General features: G+C 49.7%; 1 protein-coding gene across 5 annotated transcripts in view; it reads left to right on the top strand.

Annotated features, from left to right (window-relative positions):
• WDFY3 (WD repeat and FYVE domain containing 3) overlaps positions 1-25,659 on the top strand; it is a 2,538,776-nt gene that overhangs the window by 1,857,752 nt on the left and 655,365 nt on the right. The window lies entirely within an intron of this gene.

Here is a 25,659-nt window from a genome sequence, read left to right as displayed (position 1 = left end):
TGGTGCTCTATCTGCTGTGTGGTGGTTGGCACCTAAGGTTGCTGTTGTGGCTGCGGTTGAGTCGGTCTTCCTTGCTGTTCCATGTGCATTTCACTCGCCTGTGATGGTTGCGGGTGCTGGTATTTATTGGATTCCCCGTTGTACCCCTGTGGCCATTGCTCTCCCCATCCTGGCTGTGTCTGCCTTGCCCTGCATGTGCGTGATATGTGCCCTAGTAATCCACAAGTCCAGCACGTGGGTGGCTCCCTAGCTTGCCATGGGTACCCTCCTGTGCTGTCCAAATACACCTGCTGTCCATATTGGGAATACACTCTGAACCCCCCTCCTGGCTGGTGTGCTGCTGGGCCAAACCCTCTCCCTCTTGTTAATCCTCCCCTACCTCTGTAGTTGTTTGTGTAGCCGTTACCCATTTGCGTGTATCCTCCCCCCGTTGGTGGTGCGTATAGGTGTTGTGCCGTGTAAGGGGGCGGGGTGGCAATTGCTCTGTCATAATGGGTACTTGCTGCGGCGGTGTTGTTGGTGGTGGTTGTTGCTGTGGAACAGCTGGTGCCGGAGGGGCGGGGCTTGTTATAAGTGCACCTTCCACGGCATATTATGACAGTTTCTTCTGGACCAGTTTTGCCTCCTCTGCCTTTCTATCTTCTTCTTTCTGTTTCATTTTTTCTCGCCATAACCTACAATGGTGTACTATCGTTAATTGTATCTCTGGCCATGCTTTTGCTTCCATCCCCACCAATTTTTTTCAACTGCCTCTGTACTGGCTGTGGGAGTCCCTGTATTAGTATGTGGTAAAATATAGCTAATGGTTTGTCCCATGGCTCCCGCGTTTCCAATCGCCACTTCCTGGATGTAATTAACAGGGTCCTCGTTCTCGCGCATTTTACATGATGTTATTGCCCCTATGTCTGAAGTGTCGGGGTATTGTACTCTCAGCGCTTGCCATAGCGCATGTCTGCAATTTGCAAAGGGTGCTCCGTCGTGCGATGTGTCGCTGATGGTCACCCCTGGGAATCCCGCCCTCTTCCAAATGTCATCCGCATGTTTCCATGGGACGTATTGTGGCCTTGTCCCCCCTCTCTCCAAAAGTGGCATCTGTGTGTATTCTGTTATTTCATCTGGCGTGCGTCTGTGTGGTGTGATGGGTATGTTGTCACTCTCCTCCTCCATATCCAATAACGCATCGATAAAGTCAGTAATGTGTCGTGCAAGCTGTGTGTCCCCTATGCCCTTATGGCCCCCCCGTCGACCCGCCTGGCCCTCGTTGTGTGCTATGGTTGATCCCTCCATTCTGCGCCCCGGGAGGTCTCTACGTCTGTTGACATATGGTGTGTGCTGGGTTGGTGGCGTCACTGTGTGTAGCGTCCCTTCCCTCTGTGTGCTTCTGCCCTCACGTCCTGTTGTGTCTTCTTCTTGTGTCCTGCATTCCCATGATGACCCAGTGCCTGTGCGTGTGATATACAGTTTGCTAAGCCCTTCTCCGCTCCTATTACTCTGTCCTCCGCACAATCCTTTCTCATCACTACAGAATCCTTCCAAAAATGTCAATTTTGCGCGTGGGCACTTAGCTCTTGGTTGCTTGGTTGTTCATCCAACTCCGCTCTGGCTCTGCGACGTTCTTTCATTATTGCGTCGCTTACCTGTCCTAACACCCTTCTCCAGCATGGGGTCTGGCATGGAGTCACATGCTCATGAATATTCCCTGTTGTCATGCTGGGAATCCTTGGTAAAGAAAACATCAGTTTCAGTTTTGTTTCTGAACTGTCTTTCTACTAGTAACCAATCACTGGTCTCTGGGTAATACTGCCCCCAGCCAATGACTGCCCTGTACCTAAGCCCCCCCTCTGGCAGCCATCTTCAGATTTTTACCACACGTTCAAGTGTTGGGAGTCCTCGTGCTATAACTCTTGAGCTTTTACTGCGTTTTGCGATTTTTCGAAGAGTTTACTCTTATTTTTTTCGGTCAATCGAGCCTCAAGCTCCACCAATTCTACTTCCGATTAACGGAGACCCATTTCAGAATTTTCTACCCCCATCAAGGGCGAATATTCCTCGAGTTTTCGCTTCTTGGAGGATTCCAGAAGATCTTTGAGGCCTACCTCGCGTGGACATGGCCGAGGACAAAGGAAACACAATGCCTGGATCCAAGCTGTTCAGGAGCTGCCCTGGATATGGATTACAGAATGTCTTCAAGGAAGATGAGCACTCTTGGTGCCTCTACTGCCTTCCCGACGACAAATCGCAAGTGGAGAAGGACTGTGCGTTTTGTAAGAACCTGTCCGAGCGGACAATGAGGGATCGTCGTACCCGACTCCCCAACTGGCTGGAGGGGAAAAGCCCAGCAGCAGGTGAGAAGAAGTCAGAGCGGTCTTCTAAGACCTTTGAGGGCGCTCCGGCGACGGGGGCCCAACAAAAGGCAAAGCACTGCAGGTCCGCGGGCAACGGGAGCGCCGATGGTTCGGGCTCCTTGGCTGCCAGTCAGGGCGCGATGTCACCAACGCCATCAACCACGAGCCAACGCTCTTTCTCGGTGAAGAGGAAGTCAGAGAACCCGGGTAGGCTTCGGGAGAAGCCACGGTCGATCCCAACGGCGGCAGCCGAGGGGGCGTGAGGCAGCAACCCTCCTCCCAAGGTGAAGGCCTCAGGCGCGCCCAAAGTCGTGAAGACCCTGATTCACCCAGCTAAGGCCTTGATCGAAGGAGTTGTAGCGGCCCTGGCGAAGCCTGTGGAGGCTGCCCCACTGGAGACGACTTCTGGGCTTAGAGTTTCCCTGCCACCCCGGAGGGAATCCTCTTTTCAGCCTATCGATAAGACCCCCATGAAACCCCGGGTGGAGAAAGAGGGGGGGGCACAGTAGCCATAACGGACACTGATACCACCTCTGAAGATGAACTAGCTGGCGTCGCAAAAATCCTGGACAAGAAGTTCGAGGGAGTCTGGTCCTACGGGAGGGATCCCAACGAGGCGGACGTAGAAAGCGACAGTGGAGCCGACAAGGAGCCGCGGATCGTGGAGGAGACGGAGGACCCTACTCCCCAGCCATTGCTCCCGTCGCAACCGGTGCCTATGCCACAGGAAAACTCAGGATCAATCTTGATGGCTATCCAGTCCCTGTGTACGGAGATAAGGACAAGGTTGCCCTTGCTCCTAACCCCAGCGGATGATCCAGCAGTGCCTGGACCCTCGGGAAGCCCACCAAACAAGCGGAGGCGAATTCATCCTCCCCCTCTCCTTTCCAGCCCTCACCTCCTTCCCCTCCACCGAGGGACAAGGCGGGAACGGAGACGACGGGGACGAACGACGACGACGGTGGTGATGACGGGACGGATCTCCCATCACCTCCTGCCCGGGTCTCCCCTCCCGATGAAATTGGCTCTTTCCACGCCATGATCGTCAGGGCTTCGGAGCTCTTCCAACTTTGTCCCAAAGAACAGAAGGAGGGTTTCCTCTACCAGCGACGGGAGGCCAAGAGGAAGACCGTCCTCTCAGTACCGTTATTAGACGACATCTGGGACGAAGGACTGTCGCTACTCAAGAACCCATCCACGGCGCCTGCGAAGAGAGACTGGTATGAGAAGTAGTACTGGGTCCCAGATTCCGCCCCAATGTGCCTCAGAGCTCCGCTGTCCCCGGATTCGGTGGTCTCCCCAGCGGCCAAAAAGAAATCGGCAGGGGCAACGGGATCAACTTTCACTTCCACACCTGACGGCGAGGGGAAGAAGCTGGACGCCACGGGGCGACGATTCATCTCGTCGGCGATGACGACTATCAAAGCGGCCCTTGCGATCGTGGCACGCTACGACAGGGAGCTGTGGTTCAAGATCGCTCCCCTCCTGGATTTCCTCCGAGACGACAAGAGCCCTTGAAATCCTGCAGGAAGGCGAGGTGGCTTCGGACCACGGCATCACAGTGGCCACGGACATCGCCGACACCGGCTTTCGCCAGATGGGCAACAGCATTTGCCTTCGTAGGCGCGGTTGGCTTAAGGCCACAGATTTCCGTCAGGACGTGCAGACCATGGTACTGGACATGCCCTTTGATGGGAACAACCTGTTCGGCAAGGCAGTGGACGAGTCACTGCAGGCCATTAAGGCAGACACCATCAACAACGGCTGTCCTTTCAGACCTCCGGAGGCATGTCTCAAGGTGCCTCCAAAGGATTTGGTGGCGGTTCCTCGTCGTACCGCCAAGCGGCCCGTTCATCGTCGCAGGAGGCCTACAGAGGCCGCAGCAAGGCGGAGGACATCGTCCAAAAGGAGGCCAAGGCCTCATGAAGCAGGAATTGAACCGGCCGCGGCATCGGGCCCGCACCAAAGCACCTCGATAGGAGGCCGGCTGGCGAAATTCATCAGCGTGTGGGAGTCCATCTCCACCGATAGTTGGGTGCTGGACGCGCTGGCCCACGGGCACACTCTGGAATTCCAAAGCAAGCGTCCCCGTCTACCATCTGTGGCCAGGAAGGAGAACCACGTCCCACAGCTACTTCTGGAGGTACGAGCAATGCTGGAAAAGGGCACGATAGAACTCGTCCCGAAGAGGCTCCGGGGCTCCTGAGTGTACTCGCGGTACTTCCTCATCCAAAAGAAGACCGACGGTTGGCGACCCATCCTGGACCTTCATCGTCTAAACAAATACATCAAGTCCCAGAAATTCCAGATGGTCACCCTCCAGCACATGCTGGGACAGCTGAAGGAACAAATTGCTGTCTTCGCTGGACTTGGAGGATGCCTACTTCCACATCCCCATTCTCAAAGGACATCGAAAGTTCCTACAATTCGTGGTCCAAGGGCGACACTATCAGTTCAAGGCCCGTCCCTTCGGATTTAAGTCGGCGTCCAGGGTCTTCACCAAGTGCCTGGCACCAGTGGCGGCGCGGCTGCGCCTGCAGGGGATCCACATCTACCCCTACCTGATGATTGGCTCATCCGAGCAAAGTCACGGGAACTCGCTGTCGTTCACACAGCGAAGACCGTCCAACTGCTCACGGATCTGGGATTCTCGATCAACTTCGTGAAATCCCACTTGGTACCGTCGCAAGATGCCCTGTTCCTGGGAGCCAGACTCGACACAGTGGCGCGATTGGCTTCGCCGTCGTAGGAAAGGATGAAAGCCATCGTGGGCCAAGTACAACGGCTGTTGACCATGGACGTGGCCAGGGTGGGGTCCATCAAGTCCCTACTCTGCAACCTCGTGCGCCTATGCAGGTTGCGGATGCGTACACTGCAGGAGTTCCTCGACGCCCGCTGGATGCAAGCAACAGGCAGCTTCGAAGACAGGATCTCACTCAACGAGACTTTCCGCCAAGCAATCCAGTGGTGGGGCACCCACGCGCACCTAGCGGCGGGCATGGACTTCCAGATCCCGGCACATCAGTAAACGGTGACGATGGACACCTCCCTGGAAGGATGGGGAGCACACACCGGAGATCTCCACGCAAGAGAACTTTGGCTCCCGGAGGCGAGGTCACTACACATCAACGCCCTGGAGCTCCGAGCCGTGTTCTGGGCCCTCAGGTCGTTCCTTCCGTCCCTCAAGGGCATGGTGGTAAGGGTCTTCACCGACAACACCACCGCGATGTTCTACATCAGGAAGCAGGGGGGGCACCAGATCCCCAGCCCTATCCAAGGAAGCACAGGATCTGTGGCACTGGGCCGTTGCCCAAGGGATGTTCCTGGTGCCCTTCCATCTGTTAGGAATAAAGAACACCATCGCCAACTCACTCAGCAGGGAGCTGCGCTCGTGCCACGAGTGGGAACTTCGGCAGGATCAAGTGGATCTCCTATTCCGGCGATGGGGCAATCCCCGGATTGACCTATTCACGACGGCGACGAACGGCAAGTGCCGGAGGTTCGCCAGCAGGTTTCCCCAGTCGGGGAGTATGGGCGATGCCTTCTCATTCCCTTGGGACAGCCTGTTCCTGTATGCGTTCCCCCCCGTTGCCGTTGCTGCTGTGACTCATCGGTCAACTCAGACGGTCCCGGTGCAGGATGATCCTTGTCGCATCGGCGTGTGTTATGGTTGAGCTAAAACATGGCACTGGTGCGCAGTCTATTTTAGGGGCTCTCCATAATGGATATTTACTCCATACCTCAGTGAAAAGCTGTACTTACTTTGCTGAGAGCTGAATTTACTTTGCTGAAGAAAACATGTTTTCCAAACCTGGTATGCAGTCAAGGACATTCTGCTGGGAAAGCTGGTTTTGTTATGTCTTGTTATGAGTTATGGGACTTTTTTCCATGGCGTTTGTTCTTAGGAGAGGGAAGCGCTTTGCTCCTTGAGGTTACTGTCGGTTGACCCAGCTGGCAACCAACGGTTACCCATCAATGCGCAAGTGCATTGCCAGAAGGTTTGAGAAATTACCACCCCTTTTTGAGGAGTGCATATATGCGGAACCCCTCAACGGTCAGAGGGGACAAGTACAAAGACCTCAGTCGGAAGGGGGACGCCTTTGTCCGGCATACCTGTGGGCTGTTATGCTCTCGGCCTGGCTGTTAACGGGGTCTTGCAGCCGCTTCTGGCGAGATGAGGGTTTCAGTCACGCCCACGGTGGTGTATTTTCTTTTGAATTCTCTGTCTTTTCTGTGATTTATTTCTGTGTTATCACTTGTTGCATCCAAGCTTTGAATAAATAGCCGTATAAGTGCTCATTATTTTCTAAGCGTGCGTGTGGTTGTAAGTCATTGCGTCGTCTACCTGTGTTCAAAGTATTGGCTCTGCAATTGCGCTGGTGATTAGTGACTGTCCGTGCACTCTGGGCGAGCAATACAGCGTGGCAGAGGCAGATCTGGTTCCCGGACCTTCTGGACATGTCAGCGCCCTCCCCCCCCCCCGGTCGAACTACCGATGGACGTGGATCTTCTCAGCAGGGAAGGAGGCGCCATCGTCCATCACGACCCAGGATCGCTGAACCTGCAGGCCTGGCTCCTGCAGCACTAGAGTTCGGAGGGTACGATATCCCGGCAGACTGCAAGGAGGTGCTTGCAAAGGCCAGGGCGTCCTTGACTCTCAAGTGCTATGAACACAAATGGAAGAGGTTCTCTGTCTGGCACCGTGCACAGAAGATTAACCCTCTGCGGATTACAGCCCCTCAAGTGCTGCCATACTTGCTATTGCTGGCCAAGGCGGGGCTGGCACATGCCTCCATCAAGATCGATCTGGCGGCTATCTCCTGCTACACCAGAACTCCGGGGTGGTCATCCCTGTGGTCTCATCGCGTGGTGATGGAGTACATGAAAGGACTGTTTCGATCGTTACCGCCGGTGAAGGCTCCGGCCCCGGCATGGGAGCTCAACGTGGTGCTGACCAGGCTCATGGGGCCGCCATTCGAGCCTCTGCATTCGGCACCGTTGAAGTTCCTGTCGTGGAAGACAGCGTTTCTTGTGGCCATCACCTCTGCACGACGAGTGGGAGCGATCTAGGCCCTCACCTGTAAACCTCCATACCTGACATTCCACGAGACGAGGGTAGTGCTGAGGACGCACCCCTCCTTCATGCCCAACGTGCAGTCGGACTTCCATCTCAATGAGCCCTTGGTGTTACCTGTTTTCTTCCCTTCGCCTTTGTCGCCGGCTGAGAGGACTTTGCACTCGCTGGATGTGGCTAGAGCGCTGAAGTTCTACGAGGACCGCGCGAAGAGTCTTCAGAAAACATCACAGCTGTTTGTAAAGTTTGGACCTATGAACCAAGGGAAGGCCCTCTTGAAGGCTTCCATTTCCAGATGGCTCTCCGGCTGCATCATGCACTGTCACCGGTTGGCAAACCGACCGTTGCCCGGCTGTCCGAGAGCCCATTCAACCAGAGCTATCGCTGCTACCACGGCGTTCTTGTCTGGTGTGCCCCTGCTGGACATCTGCAGGGCTTCTACGTTTAGGTCGACGCACACCTTCACGAGATTCTACTGCATCGACCGGGATTCCAGGGAGGAGTCCAGAGTCGGCCAGGCAGTGCTGCGCAACCTGTTCGCTTGAAGGTGAGCCTGGTGAGGAGGTAAGAGATGCTTAATGTTGAGCCTTGCCACCTCCTGTGGTTGTGCATGTGTGTACTGCTATGTATTCTTATATTCATGAGCATGTGAATCCATGCCAGACCCCAAGCTGGAGAAGGAACAAGTTACTTACCTGTAACGGGGCATGGCTACAAGGCCATGTAAGAGGACGTGTTTGCTGGGAACTCCTACTGATCCTGAACTGATCCGATGAAATAGCCATGCAGAATCTACCTACGACGGCCGGCATTGCGTGTGCACAACTATAAACAATCAGGGCATGACTGGAGCTTTTATTTAAACGGATTGCCGCAGCGATTCTCCCATACCCAGCTGAGCGAAAAGTACAGCAGCTCGGGGTCGAGCGAATCAAGATGGCGGCCCGAGGAAGACAAAGGGTCTGATCCGACGAGCGGAACCCGTTTGGTGGTGGCCGCCTGCGGGCAAGTCGAGTGAGTGCTGGATGGTTTGGAACACTGGGACTCTGATGGGAGTCGCGTCCACACTGCACACGGCAGACGGAAAGAGGGCGCGAGAGGACTTGCACCCGGGGTCCTGTGAGGACTGGCACTGCTAGCCGGGTACATCCAGTCTGCGACCCGGCGGCGGGGGACATAACGTGGAGGCCCGCGGCGCACGGGGTGACTGCCTTGGAGCCCGGACCCCGGAGCGCACCGAGACGAGCGCAAATGCTCGGCCCCGGATGTAAGCGCATCTGATCCTCCGGCAGCACATTGCCCACTCGGATCGAGCGCTTGGGGAAACACGCAAACACGGAGGCGTGGAAAGCCGCCCTGTGAATTGCATTAAGCGGATCACCCTGAGTAGAACACTGCTGGGAGCGCTAAGAGCAGAGCTACGAGTGCCGTAGCTGACAATAGACAGTTGGCAACATGTCGGAAAGCCCGAAATACTTTTCTTACAGCACTGCATTGAGAGACTGAGACGAGAGCAGAGCTACGAGCACCGTAGCTGACAACAGACAGTTGGCAACATGTCGAAAAGGCTGGAATACATGTATTACAGCGCTGCATTGAGAGACTGAGGGGTGGAAGCCCACACTTGAAATCTTACGTGTTACAAGCTCCATTGCATCATCCCGAGGAGGATAGCCAACACAATGGCATACGAAAAGTAAGACTATAAAAGATGATCCAGCCACTCGTGGGACACAGACAGGTTTACATAGACATGCAGTGACAGGCAGTCGCTGGGAGTGGGCAGGAAGGAGCGCGCACAGCGAACCTGAGGAGGCCGTGGATGATAATTGCAGCTGAAGGCGCACAGGTCGCCTCTTGAAAGTGGGGACAGACGAGAGAGGCCAGCAGAGCCCGCAGGGCCATACTAGTGCTGGGCGGAGGCCCTGGAATCTAGGTTGATTGGGGCACGAACCTGAGCCCTGAGAGGAAGGAACTCACCCACCAGATACGTGGGAGGACGTAGTCCATTCTGGAAATAGGAGCAGTTGCTGAAGGGCATCCCTGGCAACTTGGCACGCTCGGAAAGAGAACAGCACGCGCTGGGGCCGGCCCACTTCACCCTGACATATCAAGATGTCTAACAAGCCCATCAGATTGAAAGGCAAGCAGCCCACATTGGACGAATTTACCAAAACACCACCGGGTGTCGAAGGGGCCAGGCAGAAAGACAAGACTCCGGTTGGGGGCCAAGATGTTATGGGCAACCAGGAGGTATTGGTGGCAATTGCAGACCTGAAAGTGGCCTTGGAGACCAAACTGGGCCTGGCAATAACCGAACTGAAAGCTGCACTTGAGCTCAAAGTCGGGGCGGTGCAGGAGGACGTGAATCTTCTCCGGCGAGACGTGAGAACGCTCGCAGAGCGCACGGAGGACCTGGAAAAAGAGGTGGCCCGAACACGGTGGCCTGCGTGGCCCACAAATCTGAACTTCACGCCTTGATACAACGTGTGGGAAACCTGGAGAGTAGGGCGGAGGGACGCGCCCGAAGAAACAATATCCATATCATCGGATTGCCAGAAGGAGCTGAGGAACCCAACCCTATGGAATATGTCGAGTCAATGTTATTGCAGGAGATAACCGGGGGAGCCCTGTCCCAGGGGTTCGCAGTCGAGAGGGCGCACAGGGCCCTGACGAGGAAGCCGCCGCCGGGGAACCCTACTAGGCCGGTAATGGCCAAGATATTAAACTACCGAGACCGGGAAAAAATCGTTGAACGCTTTCGGAAAGGTGGCACAATACAGAGAGGGGCAGCGAACATAACGGCATACCCGGACTATACCTTACAAGTACAGCGTAGCCGCATGAACTTCGGGACCGTGAAAAGAAGATTGCGGGAAGCGGGTCATAGGTACATGCTGCTCTACCCTGCTAAATTGAAGGTGTTCCACAAGGGTAGAACCTGGTTTTTCGAAAACCTGGAGGATGCCATGGGATCGTTGGACGCGCAGAGCTGCCCCAGGAATCGATGTTCAGGGAACTGACGGAGGAGATCAGTAACATGTGTCTGTAGCGCTCTAGGTGCCGCAGCTTATGACAATGGGACTTGAATATAGCATTGCATACAACAGGCGAAAGAGTGGGTTAAGAGCTCTCGCTATAGTGGCATTAGAAACTTTGATAAATATAGGAGCTGCACTGAGCATGACCTCATACCCCCATAACATATAGTAAGGTAGGTCGCTGGTAGTCCGATGACACCCTGCTGGGTTCTGGGCCGGGGCTTTCTGGGGCAGAACCAAACACGGAGGGGCCTGAGATCCAGGGATGGAGCTGGGCACTTGTTGGGAGGGAGAGTTGTTGGGGATGGGTTGGGAGGGGAGCGGGAGGGAGGAGGGAGAGTTTGAGATGTACATAGTTATGGGGAGTTTAAGTTTGAACATGAGCCTATATAGAAACATTAGACGGTTGAATCTGTATCGCGCGGGAGGGTGGGATCTGGTAAAGGTGGAGAAGAGAGATAGTAATGAGTCATGGGGGATCTTAAAATAATCACATGGAACGTCAGGGGACTTAACGGTTATTTAAAAAGGAATAAGGTTATGCTGTATCTAAGAAGGCAAAAAATAGATATTGCGCTACTGCAGGAAACGCATTTGACTCGGGAAAAGATGGAGTTGGTTGTGAAGAAATGGAAAGGGGTGGCGGTAGGCTCGACATACTCAGCGTATGCCAGAGGAGTAGTAATCTGGGTGGCGCCGCACGTCCCATTTCAACTACTACAGGAGGTGGCGGAGACAGGATGGTCATGGTGAGAGGGCTGGTAGAAAATAAGGAGATAAGCATTGTAAACACATAAGCCCCCAATCAGAACACGGCAGCATATTTCAGGACTCTGTATACCACCCTCGCCATATGTGTGGGTAGCGCGGTGATCTGGGGTGGGGATTTTAACTGTGTACTGAACCCCAACATAGATAGATCGGATGGCAAGATGGCTAGACCTACCCCAGCGGCGAAAGTATTACAGACACTGCTAGATGACTTTCGTCTGGTGGATGTATGTAGAACAACACACCCCCAGTAGAGGGAATATTCGAATTACTCCGCCCCACAGCACCTACACACGGGGCTGTACTATATCTTTGCCACGTCGGATGTGATAGCAGAGACCACTCAGATAGAATATAAGGCGAGGGTCCTTTCAGATCACTCGCCATTGATTTTTGGGTGACAATGCCGCCCCCCGAGGGCACGGATCCCGACGTGGCGCCTCCGAGCTGAGGTGCTCAAAGACCCAGTCTTCAGAGAAGATATAAGAGAGGAGATCACCAATTATTTTGCGGAAAATACGGGTAGCGTTGACTCGCCAAGCACATTATGGGAAGCCTTTAAGGTAGTAATGCGAGGGGTTGCCATAGCAAAATCAAAAGGCCTGCAGGGCGGAGTTTTGGCTGACCTACAAAGAACAGAAAAGGAATTGGAGGGAGCATTAAAAGGGGGATGCGAAGACATGGAGCAGGTTCTCAAGCTGCAGCAGAAATGTGCAGAATACGGGGAAAGGCTCTGCAATCTCAACTACAAAAACTACATTGAGAGACAGCATGCGGGAGGGGATAAAACCGGACGGCTTTTAGCATGGCTATACAAGAGTGAGGCTCCCAGATCCACGATTCGAACGATAATGAGAGAAGTTGGTGGTGTAGTGGACACCCAAGAAGGAGTTAACAGGGAGTTTGCAGAATATTACAAGGTGTTATATACAGACAAGAGGGGAGGTAGCCAAGAGGAAATATTAGAAACGCTAGAAGACATAGGACTACCCATGATCAGCGAGGAGGAGAGGGAAGAGCTAGATGCACCAATCACCCTAGAGGAGTTAGAAGAAGTGGTGAGGCAGCTACCTACCTGTAAGACCCCAGGGGCGGATGGGCTCCCGAGTGTATTTTATAAAATATACAGGGAAGAAGTCTCCCCCCAATGTTAGAAATGCTCAATGAAGCGTTTGAGGTAGGACGGTTACCCGAAACACTCAGAGAGGAGATCATTATACCGCTTCCTAAGCCTAATAAACCTGAGCACAGCTGTGGCTCTTACCGACCTCTCTCGATGCTGAACCAGGACAGTAAGATATTGACGGCTGTCCTGGCAAACAGATTGCGAAGAGTGATTAGCAAGTTAATTCACCCTGATCAGACGGGCTATGTCCCAAACAGGAACATAACTCATAACCATAGGCGACTCTGGCGGGTGGTTGAATTTGGTAGTGCGACCGGAGGCGAAATGGCGATTGTGTCCTTAGACGCGGTCAAAGCTTTTGACTCGGTCAAGTGGCCATGGCTGCTGGCAGCCTTGGAGAAATACGGGATGGGGCCTGGGTACATGAGGTGGGCGAAGATGCTATACAGTGAACCACTGGTCAGATTTAGAACGGGATCAGTAATATCTGAGAGGTGGCAATTTAGCAGAGGCACTAGGCAGGGGTGCCCTTGGTCCCCGATGCTTTATGTATTAGCCCTAGAGCCCCTAGCGATATACCTCAGACAACAATATGATATGATAGATATTGAGGTGGGGGGGAACGACACCTGATCTCCTTATATGCAGATGATCTGTTGCTATACTTAGGGTATCCAGAGGAAAATCTCCAGTACATACTGGAGGTGATGGAGAGATATGCAGGGCTGTCTGGGATAGCAGTGAATCCTCGGAAATCTAGTATATTTCCGTTGGGCAGTTACAAGGGAACCCCTGAGAGACGGCTACCAGTGCTACAAATACCATGGGCGGTGCTTTCTTTCCGGTATCTTGGGATAGACGTGTACCACACGGTGGAGGAGGAACATAGGCACAACACTGAGGTGGCAATCGTGAAAATTGAGAAGTGTATGCGATTCTGGGTAAAGTTGCCCCTAGCTATGATGGGACGGGGTGCAATGCTAAAAATGGTGGTCCTGCCTAGTCTCCTGCATTATTTTAGTAATATTCCATACATGATACATAAGAAGTTCTTTGCTAAACTGAACAGTATATGCAGGGATTTCTTGTGGCATGGTACCTGAAACAGAGTGGCGCTATGGAAGCTGCAGAACTTCTATGAAAAAGGAGGGATAAAACTGCCTAATTTTGAGGTTTATTATATAGCAAGCCAGCTGCAATATGTGGCTAAGTGGCTCTCGGAGGAAGTGACCCCTGAATCTAGACTATTTAGACACAATAGCGCTCCATTTTACTTAAAAGAAATGATTTGGCTGCCCAAGTCTGAAATGAGAGAGCGCCCTAGGATGATGACGCTTGGGTGGCAGATGTGGCGTCGGGCATGCCGGATGATGGAGAACCCATTCCCATGCTGCCCGCAGGTAACGCTAGTCGCATTGGCAGGGGAAGATATGCAGTTAAGGGCGATAATCAGGACTCACTGGGAATCATTGGGGCTGGTAACGTTGGGAGATGTTTGGCAGGAGGGGGACCATTTTGGATTTTGAAACTCTTGGGGAGGTAACGGGACTGCATAAGGGCCAGTACATCACATATCACAGGATGGTGCAGAGAATTTGGAAAACATGGCCTGAAACAGTATTGGAAGAAGAACCAGATGCGATTATGATATATGGGAGGTGGGGGGCACAAGATTTCTAGACTGTATGAGATGGTGATGTCTAAGGTCGGGAAGGACTTGACACAATTGAGACTAGATTGGGAAGCGGATGTAGGAACCCCGATAGAGGATGGGATGTGGGAACGAGCCCTGGGATTCCACAAAAAGGTGTCAAGAAATGCGAGACTAAAACAAATACAACTATACATAATGCACAGAGCATATATGACACCTATGAGGATATCCAGGTTCGAAAACGCTGGACGACAAGCGTGTCCCAAGTGTAACGAGGAAAATGCTGATATGACGCATATGTTTTGGTCATGCCCAGTAATTGAGCGTTTTTGGGGAGAAGTCGCACAAAAGCTAGCGGAAAAGGGGGTCACGATAATTATAGATACAGCCTGTGCCTGCTTGTTGGGAGGGTTCCCCAGATCGTCCAAACTTAAACATGTTGGTAAATTGAAAGATTTAGCATATGTGCTTGCTAAACGTAGGATTGCAATGGGATGGAAGACTTGTCACAGGCCACGGGTGGAGGTGTGGTGGAAAGAGTTACAGAAATGGCCAGAGGCAGAAACAATGGTATGGCAAGAGGCAAGCACTGCAGGGGGGAGGAAGAGACAGGCGCCCTGATGGCATGGAAATCATTAATAGCGGAATTATTTGGAGCAATACAAGACCGAACAGAATCTACGGAAGTGAGACCCCGCCGCGTTTGGCAGATACAGAGTACGAAGAACAAACAGGCTCATGACGGAGGGAGCAGTGATCAAGATTGAGTATTGAACAATGGTATTGCTGTAAAATGCACTGCGTGTTTGGTTTGATTAAAATTGAAAAAAACATTTTTAAAAAAAGTTACTTACCTGTAACAGTTGTTCTCTAGCATGGGTCTGGCATGGATTCACATGCAAACCCTCCCTCCTTCCCCTCTGCGGCTCTTCATTTGGTCATACTGCCACTTTACGTGCTACCAAATCTGAGGATGGCTTCCAGGGGCGGGGCTTAGGGAGAGGGCAGTCATTGGCTGGGGGCAATATGACCCAGAGACCAGTGATTGGTTACTACTAAGAAAGACATATCAGAAACGAAACTGATAATGATTTTTTCTTTACTGAGGATTCCCAGCCTGAAGACGGGGAATATTCATGAGCATGTGAATCCATGCCAGACCCATGCTGGAGAACAACCATCCCCGGTTTGGCGCGCAGAGTAAAACACGAGAACGACTTTAACAAAAAGAAATGGTGAAAAAAAACAGCCAGAACCAAAATAAAATGTATTTGGTCAAGCAGATTTATGTTCGAGGCTACTATAATAGCCTGGAACAATACCACGTTTACATAATATAATCAAGGTAGGAAAGTTAGGGTAGATACCACTGCCACCAGCCAAGCCTTATTGTTAAGGGAGCGAAACAAGGCTCCAAGAGGCACAGACAAAAAGGGATAAGAATTAATCCTTTCCAGTACTCCATGTAAGATGGGGTGTGCAGGGTCTGCAGTTTAAAGTGACTGATATGATATGATATAATATGATAGTTTATTTATATAGCGCCTATAAACAATGTGTATAAAGTTAATGGCAACTTTACCTGTTTCTGGGTGACAGTAGTCAGCCCCAAAAAATGGAGTCAGTGGGAAGTCTCAAAGACAACCCTGTGTCACTGCACTGAAGGTGCTGTGTAACACACACAAAAAGTGGTGCATATGGAGTAGGTGAGGCTCCAGTGCCCAAGATCACAGAAACAGTGAAAATACACTCAGCAAAACGCATGTAAGAGTGGGAAAAAGGCTCACACTCTTTCCAGGTGAGAAAAATAAATCCTAGAAATCCAGCAAAGCTGCTGGGGGACTCTTTAGGTAAGGGAAATCAGCCATTTATGAGAATGTTCCCTAACATGCGCGCACACACACCCACCCCACCCCCCCACTTCCCCCATATGGAGTGACGTGTACTAAAATCCATTACGACTACGGCGATCGTCCTCCCACCTTGAGGATGCATCCTAAACACTATAGAATACAGTCCCTCCCCCTCCATGGGCATGTAACCACGTTACAGCACGTTCTTGCACGGATATACTGGCGGGTCCTAGAGATGTTTGAGTTATCTTGGCACCGAACCTCCCGTGCTGGCTGACTTCTCCCCCAGAGCGCGGGTGGCGCTCGGGACCAGGCAGACCTTTGTGAACTTGGCATCTGCAGGGCCTCCTCAGTGTTGAGTGTGGAACTGATATGCGGTAGCCGGACCCGCACCCCCAGGATCGGTGACTGGAATACCCTCGGTTAACCGAGGGAATTGCGGATCTCGCAGGGGCCTTCAAATATGTATCTTGGGTCCTCTAGGGGCATGTAATCAATAAGTTACCAGTAGTAGACCAAGAAGGAGTGTACACCAGGCAAGAAGTAACAGTGTTTATTACAGCTGGGCAAGCACCAATAAAACAGCACAGTGGAACAGAACTGGTTGATGAGAGCTGACAAACTCACTCACAGCAAAACAGTTGCACTTCAAAATTTCACATCTTCACTATTCTCACAAAGCTGACTGGTTAGACTACGTCATGCCCCTATAGCTAGGCATATGTTAGTTGGACATGATTGGAGAAAAACCGACCTGCTCTCTCTTGGTTCATCTCCTCGCAGTGTGGCACCACATTGCCTCCCACTTTGCAAACTATTTGCTATTCGTAATAACATAATTGTGCTGACCTCTGGATCTTTATTTGCCTGCCATTGGTCAGCACCGGAGAAGGAACACGAGACACCCTGAACTAGTGGGAAGGGAGACATTCACATGGCATCTGCCCGATGAGAGACTTTGCAAACATTGTTGTGGACAACAGTGTGTGTGTCTCTTCTCAGCGACACCAAAACGTACTGTTTGATTGGCTCTTCTCGGATCGCACCTTCATACCACATCATTGTTCCCATACCCACTGGCCAAGGAGTGTTTTAAAACCACCATTGGTGTTATAGAAGTGCCTCCCCGATAATGTTGATTTCCCCAGCCGCCACAAGTAACCGTGGGACTGGCTCGCCGATCTTGATTGTAGCGTCTGGTGCTGTTCCCAGCAACAGCGGTCTGCTGGAGACAAGCAGCCAGATTTCAGCTTCCCCCTCCTCACAGCCGTGGCATGTCTGCAGTTTGTTCCAACTGGCCCGCTGTAAAAGGCCTAGCTAAAGCATCCCAGTGGAATGCACTCCTCTGTCATATTAGCCTTCCTTGTGCTTATGCAGCAGGTTCCTGTGTGTACATTGTGTCATATATACAGTTTGTCCCCCCTGGTTTCCCTCCACGCTTTGTCCCTGGGGCTTGGTAGAGCGCCCTTGTCCTTTCATTGGGGGTGTCCTTCCCGGCCCCATTATTCTCGCATTTGGTAGATGTGCCCCTCTGCCTGGTGCTGAATCAGCACCTTTATTGCATCTCCATTAGATAGACCATTCCAAGATGGCGCACAGCATTCATTACACATCACAATCCCACGACGTTCTGCCACGCTGCAACATCTCATCTAACATAGGCAGCTCAAATGACGAGGAATCAATGGAACTAATCACTAAGAGGAACGGCGTGGAACACAGGCATTTACACATGCCTTGAAGGTAAATGTCATAATTTCAAGGAGCACCCAGAACAGCTAGCATAATCGAGTGCCTAGCACTTTACACTCTAGCAGTGTCCAACTAACGAGGCCCCTCCCACCGCGCTGTTTGTGTATATTTTTCCAACCTGGTACTGGAGTGCATAAGGTCATTACATTGGTGAAACCTAGTGAGCAATTTAAGTATCCAAAAGGAATACAAGTAAGTTGACTTAACTATGAGCCCTAATCACTAAACTCATTGCAACAGTGTTCTAGCTTATAGCAATAGAGACTCCTTCTTGATCCCATTTCATCTCCAGGGACACATCTACAACAGGCATCCAAACAACCACAAGCCTGCTATGCTCCATGCTTATAAACAGATCATTAATTTTAGAAAGTCGCCGATTTAGTATCGCCTGCAGGGGAAAGTATCTTTTTTTTATACCATTGGTACATTTAAATCGAACAACGGATACAAATTCTAAGCGATTTTCAATACACTTATTCAAATACAGGTGAATACTTATGAACAGACCACGCAAATACCTAAGATTCGTTTTCGACAAGAACAATCAATAAGAATAAGCAAACATTCCTTTTCAAATCACCTATTTCCTGATCGCCAATTTTAGTAGTTTAGTACCCAATTTTGCAAACTGGCTATTGAAATGTGAAATGTGACTGATTCTAAACCCTCATTACCCTAGCCTCAAAAATGTTATAAACCGTAATTAATGGTGCAAGCACAGTAGCCATCTCATTTTAATGTTTGCAATAACAAAGCATCAAATAATAAGTCATTTGACCTTCTATTTTTTCATATACAGATACTCATGCAAATGAATATTAAGTGCATATAGAACTGTGGGTCTTCAAGTCACAGACAACTTTCAAGCATATGCTCTCCTTTCCTTCCTTTCTGAAAAACCCATCACTTACAAGTAATGCATTGTCCACCTTCCCTCCCACCCCCACTAACTGTGATGTTAAAATTGTGGTATTATTTATGATCAATGTGAATTGAACATGAATGCAGTAAGGAAGGCATGGTATCAACAGTAAGACAGACACAAGGGTGTTTATTAAACGTTAACAAGGTTATGATAAACGCCTATCTAATCCCAAATCTACAGATGGGAGCAAGCTAAGACCATCAAATAATAACGCAGTCCTAGTGGTTTCTTGTCAAAATTAAAGGGCATATACTAAAAAACCTATTGCCATTCCTTACCTCTAAATACAAATAGTGTGTGCGTAGTGTTTATGAAAAAGAAAGAAGTGTTCACAAAAATATGTCAGGGTGTTCAGGCAGTTGGCCTCCCTTCCCCACATTTTCAGCATGGGGCAAGGCGGCTCACTCAAGCGTAGCACAATCTCTGCCTTCTTTAGCACAAGGATACAGTTCAATTATTAGCATCAGGGCCTTCTGTGCCCAAGTCTCTTTGCCCATCAAAGTCTCTTCATGCAGATGGCCTGATACGACAAAACAAACTAAGTTATTTTCCTCTTACAAGTACTCAATTTGGATGATTCATTATTCACCCCGGGTTCCCCTCTTCCGGGATCAGATCCTCTTTTACAATGTTCATAGAATATTCTTTTTCGGGTGACTCACGGTTCACCCCAAATCCCCCTCAGCCGGGCTCAGATCCCCTTCTAAATACAATTAGTCTCCCTCGGCTGGTTTCTGACCAATTTCAGTTAGCATTAACTTTAGAAGACTTTTAAATGTGCGTGGGGTTTGGCTTGACCCTTTGCAGGGCCACTTTGATTTCACAATTCCTTTTTACATTTGCCACCTTTTAGTTGGATACCTAACAGAGACCTTCGAATGAGCACCCACGTTGCTCATCTGCTGTTCAATTATATTTGCGTCGCTTGTCACATAGGCTTCACTATTCTCTTCAGTTTTCTTTATATAATGTTATCGCTTGCAACCTTGGCTCTAACACAGACCACTCTGTTATCAGTCTCCCCAACTCACCGGCTGTGCTGACATTGCTGGCCCTGCTTTGTTGTAGGGGCCCAGGACAGTACCACGGCGGCAAACAATCCTCCCCACCTTGGCTATCGACGCAGGAGAGCCCCAGGTACCTCTGACACCCAATGTAGGTTTCTTCAGCTTTGATTCTAGGTTTTATGTTTCTTATTCTTGAAGGCTCATGAAAATAATGGTCTTTTTCTGAAAAGGTCATGGGCACTTCCCTCCTTGCAACCCTCTTTGGTCTTGCCGTCTTTCTCCTTGTATTAAACTGCGATCTTTGAACTGCTGTCTTCCTGTGTGCTTTGCCTTGCTCAGAGTGTGGGGAAGTGTGATGGAAGTCAGCAATGTGAAATTATCAGTAATTGCCTGACCCTGCCTGAGCATGGTATTGGGATATTTCAGTTAAACGGCTTGGTATTAGTCCGTTTTCTCTCCCTGGAAGCTGTCTGTGAGAAAGTGTTTGTGTCAGAATAGGTGGGTGGGTGGGGGGAGGGGTTGGTGGCTGTGTTCCTAAGTATCCTAGCTGATAGGATGGGGAAAAGGTGTTACAGAGAAGGGGATACAGCGTCTCGCCGTCCGGTGTCCCACTTCCACTCCCTGAAGACCCCTCATCCAGGTGATCCTCCCGCACTGGTCCACCCCCAGGAACTGGATCCAAAAGCAATGTCCATGTCCTGGCCACCTGGATGATGGATCCCCGGGGACTAGCGAGTAAGACACCTTCAGGTTTCTCACAATGCTTTGTTGTTTTAACTTTTTGGGACTCATTCTGTCAGTGATATGCATAAGCTGTGACACCAGTGGTCCTGATTGGATTACTGCTCCGGGGTTGGGGCATTGTGGGCCAGATCCTTGATCGGCTAGTGGGAGTTTCTGCTCTTACCTGCTTTTTGGATAATAGAGCCCCTGCATTCATTCCTGAGATCCTGGAAGAAACCTGAAGGAGCCAAGTATCCATTCCAGCTTCAAGATGTGTAACGAGACTGTACCGGTTGGAAGAAGCCCTGGCAACCAACTTCTGCTATTGTCCTGGAAGAACCATGTCTTGTAGGTGATCTTCAGAAGTTGCAGCAAAGGAGCTTCGACCCTTGGAGTGGAGGGAACATCCATTCTCGACGTCAGCTCAGAGTCCTGCAAAGAAGAGCCCTTGGAAGTGCCCCTGGATCACCCAGTGGCTGCCCAGCTCAGAGTTTGGACTTTCGTGCTGCAGACGTCACCGTTCTGCCTTGAGGCTTGGAACATTGGGGATCGACAGCTTGTGCTACAGGACTCATCTTTGCCAAATGATGTGATTCCAGCATGAAGGGGACCCTAGATAGGAGGCGACGTCCGACCACAACATGTGCGTCCCCCTGTGTGGCCTTCCTCCAAAACAGATTTTCTGAATCCAGTCCAGCATTCTCCATCCTGAAGACCTTGCACCAGCATTTGTTGCCGACCAGAGAAGTGCTCAAACCTGCAACCCTTGGGCATCCAGGGCAGTTGCTGATGGTGGGAAAACTGACCTTGGACCCTCTTCAGAAGACCTGCCAATTCCTAAGAAGTATTGGAGTATAGGGGAAGGGGGTGAGTTGTAACAATACTCACCTGAACCCCTAACTCCCTTTTAGAAACTTTTGTATGTTTGGCTGTGCCAATACTTGTTCACGCAATCATTCCGAAAGTGGGGACACATGCCCTACATTAACTTTTTCCTGTCTCACAAAACTCTGTGGAACTTTGGTGAACTTTTGGGCACAAGGCCCAATACATCTTAGGGTTGGACTTTTTCAGTTAGTGTTGTATCTCTGTGGACTTGTAGTGCTGCTACCTTCCTTTGCAGGGGGTGTTCATGTATTTTTCCCTACTCCAGTGATTACTAGCATGAAATATCAAACAAGACTGAATAAATGATAAAAATCTATAGTCATTTTACGTACTGTTATATGGCCATAAATAAATACGTATTTTTATAACTGTCTAAGTGTGTTACTTGACTTTTCACAGTGTGCACTCATTGAGGACCCCTTACCACGCTCACGCCTCCTAAGACTTAGCCTTGACCACTGGCCTTGCTACCTTGAACTGCTTTGGCTACAGCTCCCAGAGTTGTCCCTAGTACTAAACTAGGTTGTCCTTCTATACATCTATCCATCAGGCCAGAGTATAGAAGATCAGCCCTAACAATCTCTTATGCACAAGATACCTTAACACATGCTCGACACAACTTTTGTTGAACAAAACCCCCTGATGAAGCTCTAGGAGCGAAACGCACGTAGGCCATTGCAATATAAGTTTACCCACTTAGATTTTCCTGTATAGATGATTTTTGAACACATTTTGTGTTCATAAGCACATTGCTTGGATGCAAGAATACATATTTTCACACATTCTGTTCGGATTTGAAACTTTGTCATAATAATGCATTAGGGGACACAATATCTCGGTTCTACTTTCTAACTAGGCATTATCGGCTATTTATGCCAGTTTTGTTTACCCAAGCAGCTGTATTAACATAACATTGATATTGATATTTTATTTCTATCATGCTCGTACACAAGTGTTTTCAGAGCGTGACAAGGCAAGGGAGAGGAACAGGGGAGAACAAAACAGCGATCTTACTAGGCCCAGTGACATTGAGAAAGCGCAAGTGCATAGGAGAGGGGAGGGGAAAAGTGCATGGAAGGGGGGAGAAGTGGAAAGTGCAAAGCACAGGAGAAACCAATAAATAACAATACATAAATAATAAAGGCAACAAACAGTGGTAGTGCAGCCAGCAATTTGCAAGTGCTAGGTTTAAGGCAGCAGACAGGGTAGGTCTGATAAGTGCAGGAAGAAAAAGGGGGAGGGCTGTATGGGTACAGATACAGACCGCGGTGCGGGAGGGTGGCAAGGTGAGCAGGTACCTGGGCCCGGAGGACAGATGGTGGCCAGATGCACGGTGCCAAGAGAGAACAGATCAGCAGGGGAGAGGGGGAGCGAAGGCAGAAGAAAAGAGGAAGGTATTGAGGTGCTTCCGGAACCAGAGATGGTTCTCCTCAAGTTTTAGAGTGGCAGGGAGGCTGTTCCACAGGGAGGTCCCAGCCGAAGACAGAGTTCTACCCCTAGCTTGTTTCTTTGAAAAACGACTCACCCTGAGGGAGTTGGAGGTAGAGGAGCAAAGAGCTCAAGAGGGGAGGTATTTGCAGAGGGATAGCTGAAGGTATTTTGGACCTAGGCCCCAAAAAGCCTTGTGGACAATGCAGAGGGTTTTGAATTTAATCGTTGCATCCACTGGGAGCCAATGGAGAGATTTCAGAGCTTGAGAGATATGATCCCAGGGCTTGAGGCCAAGGACAAGTCTCGCAGTCCTGTTCTGGTTTAGTTGCAGAGGGCGGAGAGTAGAGACAGGTTGATTTAGAAAGAGGCTGTTACAATAGTCCAAGCTAGAGAGAACCAGAGCTTGGGATACCATGAGCTTTTGGGTGAAGGAGAGGAAAGGCAGAATACCTCTGAGGAGGTGCAGTAGAAAATTTGACTTTTTAGAGACCTCAAAGATGTGGGCGGAGAAGGAAAGGGTGGAGTCAAAGATGACCCCGAGATTCTTAGCCTCGCAGGTGGGGGTACGAGCAGTGCCAAGGGAGGCCGGCCAGAGAGTGAGGGGAAAGGATGGTGAAGGAGTGCCGATGAGGAGGATCTCCGTCTTGCTGGCATTCAGACAAAGATCATTGGCGGCACACCAATCTTGAATGGCAGTTAGGCAATCAGAGAAGGAGTTGAGTGTCGTCAGTGTAGCACTGGAAATTTGAGCAGAAAGTGGCAATGCAGTGGGCGAGAGTTGCCAGATATTTGTTGAAAAGCCCAGACGAGAGGTTAGACCCTCTCGCAACCTATTAAGAAACACAAAACCTTAATTCTTTGTAAGGCCAGCGGTAGTGCCAGTTCTACTAGTTATACCCAATCTCTTTCATCACTTATTGTATCAACCTTAGAAGGACTAAGGAATGATTCAGCCCTGCTGAAATATGAACATGGAAAGTGCAGGCTGGCACTTGTCAGAGATGAGGTGTCATGGCTTCCCTTTCAGTTTATGTACTTTTTGATTAAAATGTGATTGATATACAGTGCCTCTGTAAACATTCAACAACACCTCACCAAGGACCAATTCCAATGGACGCACATACCGACGCACAGAACTCACAGTACTGCGCTACTGTTAAAGATGCCAGCTCAAATGGCGCCTACCCACACACTGTGCAGTGCTCCGCTGCTCTCAAGCTAGGTCTACGCTATTAATAAAATAAAAAATAAAGAATTAGTACAAAAGTCTTTCTGTGGTAAAAAGAAATAAAGTGTTCTTTGTTACGTAATAGTGTTGGCCGTTTATCCCTTACCAGGTACGGGTAATTAACTCACATTGAGAGGCATTACTGGACATTTGAGGATGCAATAGGCATATGAAAGAATCAATTGGATATAAAAAGCTGTAATTTACATATTTTGACCATACCTAGGCTGTAAGACATGAGATGGCTGTATCCTCAGAGGCAGTCACAAAGTTGTGTATCGCGGGAAACTTTAACAATAATATAATTGGTTTCAATTTAAAGACTCAATCCTATATGGGAGCCCTAACATGAATCATAGACTGGCCATACCCTGGAAATTACTAACATAATTATATTAATCATCAAGACAATTATTTTTTTAAACGTTTTAACATGAGATTTGATTGCCACAATCATAGAACAAACAAATGCAACCAATGCCTATTTCAGTTACCAAGATCAAATCTGATGTCATATAATGTATTAAGACAATGCTGTCAATCTGTATGCAATAATTGCAAAGACACCACTTTATCGTATAAAGTGCCAGCAATGTAAACATTAAATGTGCAAAGTTGCTTAGAAGTGCAAGATAATGACAGTACAATCAACAATGTGCAAACACATATAAAAACAAAGATCTATGACAATAGGTCACAGTAACAATAACCTGGTCATCGGAGTATCCTTTCTATTATAAATGTACTATTTCCCAGGTTTGTAAGCTTATCACATGTACATTCCAACTGGGGGGGCAGGTACTTCATCGAGCACCACTCTGGAAGGACCTTCGATCAGGAGATGGGATGGGCCTTGAGTGCAGTGCAGTTCTCGCCTACATCAGAAAACGCAAAACCGAGTTACTTCAAATTTTTACAAGAAGCTGTTGTCTGGTCCAATTCCCACCCTTTCCTAGCTTTGTTTAAGATCTAGTTTTTTTTTTTTTTTAAGTAGCCTTTGTAATTGCTAACCCAATTCAAATCTAAAACCCGGATTGGGGCCATGCCCTGCAGGAAACAGAGTAAGGATAAGTGGGCCCAGGACATGGCAGAAGAGTTCTTAAATGTATGTAAAGAAGAAAAAATTGACCAGCTTTATTCCGTAAATCTAGTGGTGTTAAAAAAGAAAGCAACAGGGTTTACTGGAACAGAGCCTGCCAAATCTGGACAGGAAAGTCCTATATTTGGAGGATGCTTTAAGCAGAGGTTTAACATTGGTGTTGCTGGGCTTGGTAGCATAAAACGTTTGTGATAGTAGCAGTGGTCAAGGAGGGAAAGATTGTGAAAAACCATGAGAATTAGGACATGGTTGAGAACCTGTCCAGCTAGGGCATACCAAGTTCAGCGTACGTGGTGAAAAGTCTGTCAGAAGTACGCTGTAGTAGAAATAGGCAGGTGAATACACATAGACATGAAAGCAGGCTGCACAACAAGCACATAGATTGGTGTGAAGACTGTCATGCCGTGTATTGCAGCAAGAAACTCCTCTTGAGCAGCAAGTTGGGGGTCCTCACCGTGTGGGGCCTAGATGCCTGGGATGGTGGCATTAGAGAATTCGGAGTGGAAGCCTTAAAAAGATAAACTCATAAAACCAAGGACAAGCGAACCTGCCAGCATTTTGCCCCAAAAATGGCAAGACAACAGGGTAGTCACTGGTGCCCCACTGTTGCTGTAAACTACACATAGCATTGTTAGGGACATGGAATGATAAGAAACTGTATGAGGTTGGGATGCTAACACATAACACAAACAAAAATGGAGGTAGGCTATGGACAAATCACTGTGCTGGAACCGTACCT

The sequence above is a fragment of the Ambystoma mexicanum genome, chromosome 6q (genome assembly GCF_040938575.1).
Source record: "Ambystoma mexicanum isolate Mex_15411 chromosome 6q, UKY_AmexF1_1, whole genome shotgun sequence".
NCBI lineage: Eukaryota > Metazoa > Chordata > Amphibia > Caudata > Ambystomatidae > Ambystoma > Ambystoma mexicanum.
This window is presented reverse-complemented; position numbering and strand designations above follow the sequence as displayed.